Below are 7,738 nucleotides of genomic sequence, written 5' to 3'. Positions count from 1 at the left end.
ACATTTGGTAATGCAAGAAACAACAATCTTGTAAAATAGGTAGAACACAAATAACACAGCTAATTGCATTAATAGGGTCATAAGTAAATATTTAAGCTGAGAGCTTCCATTAGGTGCAGTCCAGTATATTCCCAGCTCATCTAACCCAGTCTGTCCTGTACCAATCGCTATCTTAAAGGTAATGCAATATTGGTATTGTTCATAAGGCACTCAGACTAATTTCTGAGTGTTATTAGGCTGATTATCCTTAGTTTAACTGTTCCCAGTGTAAGGAAGCTGTTAAATTTAAATGACTTAAATAGTCTGGTGGTAGTCATATAAATCCACCCCATAACTGAAGGAGGGTCCCTCCTAATAATCGGAAAGTTATATTCTTTGACTGAAATTTAGCTTGTTGTTCTTAATGAGCTTGAATAACTTTAAAAGAAAATTCATACATATATCCATGGCCAGAGCAAGTACCATTCATTGGCCAAGTGAGGGGGGGTACCATTTAGTAATATCAATAGTAGCTCAAACAGAACTATAACTTCTTTCTTCTAGAATAAATTTCCTAAGGGCCATCCAATTAGAGCCTTGGAGAGGAGAAATTCACCAAGGTAACCCAGAAGTACTGGATGTAGGTATTGACCATAAGCCCAACAATTGGATTAACTTCTAAACTCTGGTAGAATTTATGCCCATGACAGAAAAATGTGGATTTATGCAAAGGTCCAAGAAATTATTATAAAGAATTATATTATATAATGATATTCATATTTCTATAATTTTAATTGTATAGTATATTATTATCTAATTAATTATTATATTGAAAACATTATAAATAATTATATGGGTCACGTCTGGCATCTAGGGATAGCCATCTACTTCTGATGTTGTCTTCTTCTTGTCTTGGTGTGAGTGCAGTTTCTCCTCTGTCTGAGCATTGTTTTAAGGTGAGTTTGAGGTCACCAGTTCTCTCTACAGGTCAGTCCAGTGAAGGGACCCTTTCTAAATGGAAAATATGAATCCCAAAGACAATTGCTTTCAGTCTTTCTGTGTGTGAGCTAGCTAAGAGTACCTGGTAATTATCCTTTCACCGAGGTTGGAGATAGTCCTTTAAATTATGCCTTTTCCAATATGCATAATCTTCTGGTTATAGGTCTTGGGGCCTCTGATCTTCATCCAAAGATAGATTACTATGATAAGCTTCAGAAACAAACTTAGAGTGTCCTTTTAATAATTCAATTAAACTTTACAATAAGTGATATAACAACAGGGGGCTATCTGGGAAGTGAGTCTTAAGCAGTAAATAAAGACCTCAATTAACAACACTAGAATTTAATATCCACTGAAACATAATTTTTCTAAGATTGCCCTGATTTCTATCTAATATAGCCAAATTAAGAGCAATTTTTTTTTGTAAAAATAAGTCTGGTTTCAATAAACTTGGCCTGATTATTTACATAAGTGTAATTGATCATATGGGCTCTTTTTTTAAAATCAGCTTTGTTGAAACTTTTTATAAAGAATCTCAGATTGAATTTTTTAAAGGATTTTCAAGGCCAGAAAAGCTATCCCAAAGGCTCGCCACCAGACCCCACCTGCAGTATCTATAGACGTGGGTGAATTTTTCTTGTTAGGGTCTCAAAATATCTTCAGATTCCTGCACCTGCCAGGAGGTGGCCTCCCTTATTCACTTGATAAGGCTGCTAGTACATAAGGGTTTACAATTTTGGAGGGATCAGGTAGAAAGAAAAGATAAATGTTTCAAATCTGCTTACAAAGGTAAGCAAATTTACCAAACTACTATAAGTCATAATTAGCCTAAAGCGAAAGGTTTCCTTATATTTGGAAAACATAAAAAGGCAGTAACGTTTCAGACAAAAAAAAAATCATAAAAATTATAACCATATTCATCAGTTCACTCAGTCCTAGGTAACTAATTCTTGATCTTTTGTTAACAGTTTTATAAAGATTTTTTATAAGTCTGTGCTTGTCAAAAGTCCTTTCTGTGAATTTTCTTGAAGATGAAGCATTTTTGCAAAGGCATCAGAATCAAACAATAACTGTCTATGAACAACAAAGATTTTAAAAGGCATGGTTAAAGATCTGATTGTGAAAATTATGAGACATCACTTCATACCAGTCAAAATGGCTATCGTCAAAAAATCCACAAATAATAAATGCTGGAGAGGGTGTGGAGAGACAGGAACCCTCCTATATTGTTAGTGGGAATGTAAATTGGTACAGCCACTATGGAGAACAGTATGGAGGTTCCTTAAAAAACTAAAAATAGAGCAACCATATGACCCTGCAATCCCACTCCTGGGCATATATCCAGAGAAAAACATCGTCTAAAAGGATGCACGCACCCCAGTGTTCATTGCAGCACTACTTACAACAGCCAAGACATGGAAGCAACCTAAAAGTCCACCAACAGAGGAATGGATAAAGAAGATATGATACATGTATACAATGGAATATTACTCATTAAAACAAATGAAATAATGCCATTGCAGCAACATGGATGGACCTACAGATTGTAATATTGAGTGAAGTAAGTCAGACAGAGAAAGAGAAATATCGTATGATATCACTTATATGCAGAATCTAAAAAGAAATGATACAAATGAATGTATTTACAAAATAGACTCACAGAATTAGAGAATGAACTTATGGTTACCAGGGAGAAGGGTGGAGGGAAGGGACAGTTAAGGAGTCTGGGATGGACATGTACACACTGCTATATTTAAAAAGGATAACCAACAAGGACCTACTGTATAGCACAGGGAACTCTGCTCAATGTTATGTGGCAGCCTGGATGGGAGGGGAGTTTGAGGGAGAACAAATACATGTATATGTATGGCTGAGTCACTTTGCTGTGCACCTGAAACTATCACAACATTGTTAATTGGCTATACACCAATATAAAATAAAAAGTTAAAAAAAAAGATCTGATTGCAATGCAATTGACAAAGAAATTTTACTGCTGTGACATAACAACATTTTAAGATAATAATCAGAGTTATGACTGATAACATTTTACTAAGACATATCAGGTTTTTAGGAATTCCAATAATTTCTAGAATATCTAGATTAATAACATTTCCCCCTACAAGATGACCTAAAAGTGTTTATCACCATTCATTTGAAATGCTTTCCATGTAATTTAACATACCAAATAAGCCTAATTAGTTTAATACAGTAAAATCTTGGTTTGTGGGCATAATTCATTCCAGAAACATGCTTGTAATCCAAAGCACTTGTATATCAAAGCAAATTTCCCCATAAGAAATAATGGAAACTCAGATGATTCGTTCCACAACCCCAAAATATTCATATAAAAATGATTACAATACAGTAATATAATATAAAATAATAAAGAAAATACAAAATATAAAGAAAAATAAACATATTAACCTGCAATTACCTTTTAAAACCTTCGTGGCTGGTGTGAGGGAGACGAGAGAAGAGGGTTATTGTGTAGGATGACTTTCACTATCACTAACGGAATCACTGCTATCTATTGGCTCAATGGAATCTTTTTCTTTTTGTGCAGCTTTAACAAGGAACCTATCCAATGACACTTGCTTTTGCCTTCTTTTGAGGATTTCACAGAAATGTGACATTGCATTATCATTAAACAGATTCATCGCTCGCACTGCTACAGGCTTATTCAGGTGGTGATTTCTTACAAAATTTTGCACTGTTTCCCACATTTTACCCATCTCCCTAATCTCATTTGAAGTGAGGGATTCCTCCGCCTTTTTCTCCTCCTCCTCTGCAGATGAGATCTCCTCCATAACTTCTTGCTGCTGCTCGCAATGCAGATGCGTCAGTTCATTGGTGGTCAGCTCCACTGGATCAGTTGTGACCATGTGACATTCGGCATCACATACTACTCATATTGCAAGATATCGCTCGCTTATCAAGTTAAAATTTATTAGAAATGTTTGCTCGTCTTGCAGAACACTCGCAGAACAAGTTACTTGCAATCCAAGGTTTCACTGTATTTCTCTCTTTGATAAGGAGAGAAAACAGTTACCTTGAGGTGTTCCAGGGCCTTCTGGAAAACCTCAAAGTTTGCTAGAGGTCAAATGAACTTCAATTAGAATTTGATCTTTGGGAAGTTTGCCAAAAATATCAAAAGGCTTTAAAACACTTAGTCAAATGGCATCATAGGTCACTGTGAAACAATACTTATTCACTTAACCAAGCAACAATAAAAGATTTAAAAGGCAAATACAGAAAGGTATAACAAATTACTTAAAACATAAAGAAAATTTACAATGTTATAAAAAGCAAACCAATATTCTAAGAAAACTCTCCCCTCTTAATAGAGAGAAAACAAAATTCAGGTTTTGTATCATTTTACTTTTAATATTGAAATTCATTTGCTCAATTAAATTTATTCTAAGTTCTGACCACACATAAAATTCCTTTCTAAAGTTTCTTCTTTTCTCTCTCAAACCTTCTAAAATTTTCTATACCCATATTAATTTGTCTCTTCTTTCCCATTTAGAAATAACTAGCATTACGAGAAAATTGTTTTCTTTTTCCTGAATAAAATGCATTTCTACTTCTTATGCCTTCTTTTTTCTTGCATACAAAGATGTTTTCCATATTAACTTAGTAGTATAAGTACATATATTAATTAAAATTCTCAACTTTTAAAAATCTTAATTTCTAGTAAAAATTAAGAAGTAAACAATTATGAACTGTCTTTTATATTAGCATTCTATAGATTGGCAAACTTTAAATACTACTTATAATCTTTAAAAAGCATGTGCTTTCTTAAAGACAATGTCTCAATGTGGCAATAAATGTATTTATTAATAGTCCTAAATATCTTGGGACTTCCCTTGTGGCACAGTGATTAAGAATCCACTTGCCAATACAGGGGACACGGGCTCGATCCCTGGTCTGGGAAGATTCCCACATGCTGTGGAGCAATGAAGCCCATGTGCCACAACTACTGAGGCTGCTCTCTAGAACCCAGAAGCCACAACTACTGAGCCTGCATGCCACAACTACTGAAGCCCAAGTGCCTAGAGCCCATGCTCTGCAACAAAAGAAGCCACCACAATGAGAAGAATGTGCATTGTAATGAAGAGTAGCCTCCTGCTCGCCGCAACTAGAGAAAGCTGGTACACAGTAACAAAGACACAATGCAGCCAAGAAATAAATAAATTTATTAAAAAAAATAATCCTAAGTATCTTTAGTTTCTCTACAAAATGATGCCTACGTTCAGTAATTAATGTTCCAGTTACCTTAATTTATTTGGGAAGGACCTTGATATTTAATAAACTTCCATCATTTAACTTAATTTAGCAAAATTCTAAAGTTTCAAGTTACCAAATATCTTGAGAGACTATTTTTAAGTAGACATTCCTAAAACAATTATTTCTAAAAACTTACCTACAAGTTCTTATCTCATTTACAAGAATTTAATAGACATAAAAAATTTCGTCATACCAAGTTATTTTTTCTTGCTAACAGATATAAGATCTTATTCTAGTAAACCTAGGTACAATAAAAGTATTATATTTAATGTTGATGGCTCTAAAGATATATCTATATTAATTAAACCAACAAACTCAAACTTTTATATCAAATATTAATTTAATACTGAATATTTCCCAGTTCACATGAACCTAAAATTTATTTGGGTTAGTTTCTTTTATATTTCTGAGAATTTATATAAGCGCTTAATTTCCTTTAAGTCAATTAAACAGAGCTCATTTACAAATTAATTTTGGTAATACTCTCCAGAGGTAAAGACCTATCATTTCTATAAGGTACATACAGACATATAGACAGATACAACTGGAGATCTCATAGCTTCATTTTAAAAACTTAGTCATGAATCAGGTATTACAATATAAAAATCACTAATTTTTAAATAACAGTTGGAATAAGTTGTTTACTTGCTGGAATTAAAAAAAGGCTTTCCCCCTTTTTTTCTCAGTCTCAGGAACTGGAGATGGTCTAAATAAGAAAAGATAATAGTTCCTGAGCCCTGGTAGAACACTTATATCTCAAGGCTTAGGGAGAGAAATGCAAGCTTGTCCTAGAAGGACTTGTTCCCTTAGAGTCAGAATTCTTTAAAGATGGAGGCTGGCATTCTGAAGCCCCTCGTTTAGGAAAGACATTAGGCCTGCTTCCCACCTAATCATCCAGTCTAGACCACTCCAGTCTCTTTCAAGCAAGCTCCCCCAGTATCTTTCGACTGCCGGCGGTGGGGGGGGAGGGGGGGAGTAGGTACCTATTATACACCACCAAATAAAACTCAGGATCATCAAATAATAATCAGGAGATCTGAGAACCAAGAGAGATCTACTCAAATTCGTCTGGATTCTCTGAGAAGGTAGATAGATACAAGGGGCTCTGCTGGTACCAAAGGCTCTAGACCCTTAAAAAGTTCAGTCAAAGGAGAGAAGTCTGTTCTGCATCCCTTCATGGTCATCAAAACTGTCAACTGAAATAAAAATGCACAATGTGCTTGTGAGTTTCTGTTTTATCTGGGGACTTACTGAGGACTAAGAGACAGCCTCTCAGAGAGCTCTGAGGAGCTGCCCCAAAGAGGTGGGGCGGAGTAGAGGAGGTTGGCATGTTTGTGATTTTGGGGACGTGCAGTCAAGCACAGATCTTGGTGGAAGGTTGCTAGTCATGAGGAATAGATATCTCAGTTAATGGTTTTAGTGCTTTTCTAAGCATGGAAAGATGAAAAACAATTGTATTTATAAAATTTTCTCTTAAAAATATCTATCTGAAGGCCTGTTCTGCCAGTTTCCCCAGAGCACAGAGTGCCTCATTCCTGATCTCTGCCCTGAACTCCTTTCAGGGTGCGTTCAAGTCCAGCAACTGCAGTGGCTACTGACTCAATCCTTGAGAGCCAGGTGGGGAGTGCAGCAACATTCTTTAGATGACACAAGAATTAAGCAAAAATGCAGACCATTATGCCTCACCATTCATGCTACAGGAAGCAATGTCGCAGACCACATCTTACAGAGTAATATCAGGAGAATGTTTCAGGAAGCAGAATCTGGACTAGTTTGGGCTAGACTTGGGTTCAAATCCCAGCTCTGCCACTTGCGAATCTGGGTATCCCTGTGAGTTACTGAGCCCATCTAAGCCTTGATTTCTTCATTTGGAAAATAGTACTAAAAATACTTACTCTATCTCCCTCAGAGAATTTCTATTATGAGCAAAAGGGCTGTGGGAGAACTCAGAAAACTGAATTTAAATATGTATTGATATTAGCCAAGGTTTTTGGAGAATTTACCATGTAGCAGCCTCTGTGTCAAGCGCCCACATGCATTTAATCCTCACAGAACCCCTTTGGCAGGTGTTGTATTAATCCCATCCATGGATGAGGAAGCTGAGGCTTCCAGAAGTTAAAAGAGCCCTAGGTTCCTGATGAGGTCTTCTGACTTTTGCTCTTAATCATTAAACCATACAAACAAGTATAAGTCTGCCTAGTATTTCATTAACTCCCCTTCTGGTCTAAAGATTCACTAATTTCCTCCCAGGGGAGTACTGGTGCTCCATTTCTAGGCTTCTTGCAGCTCATGACAGGCTTTCTGGAGAAGCTAATGACGGCCTTGGCATCCTGTGGCCATGGGTCCTGCACTGCCCAGGAATGCGAACCCTGCCCTCTAGCAGCCTCTGAACTCGGAAGAGACCTAAAGCCTGATGCTGTAAACTGGTGGCCCAAAGACTATATCTGCCCTGCAAAAGTACTTTGTGCTTAAA

This window comes from Hippopotamus amphibius, chromosome 1 (assembly GCF_030028045.1).
Source record: "Hippopotamus amphibius kiboko isolate mHipAmp2 chromosome 1, mHipAmp2.hap2, whole genome shotgun sequence".
In the NCBI taxonomy this organism is placed as follows: domain Eukaryota; kingdom Metazoa; phylum Chordata; class Mammalia; order Artiodactyla; family Hippopotamidae; genus Hippopotamus; species Hippopotamus amphibius.
This window is presented reverse-complemented; position numbering follows the sequence as displayed.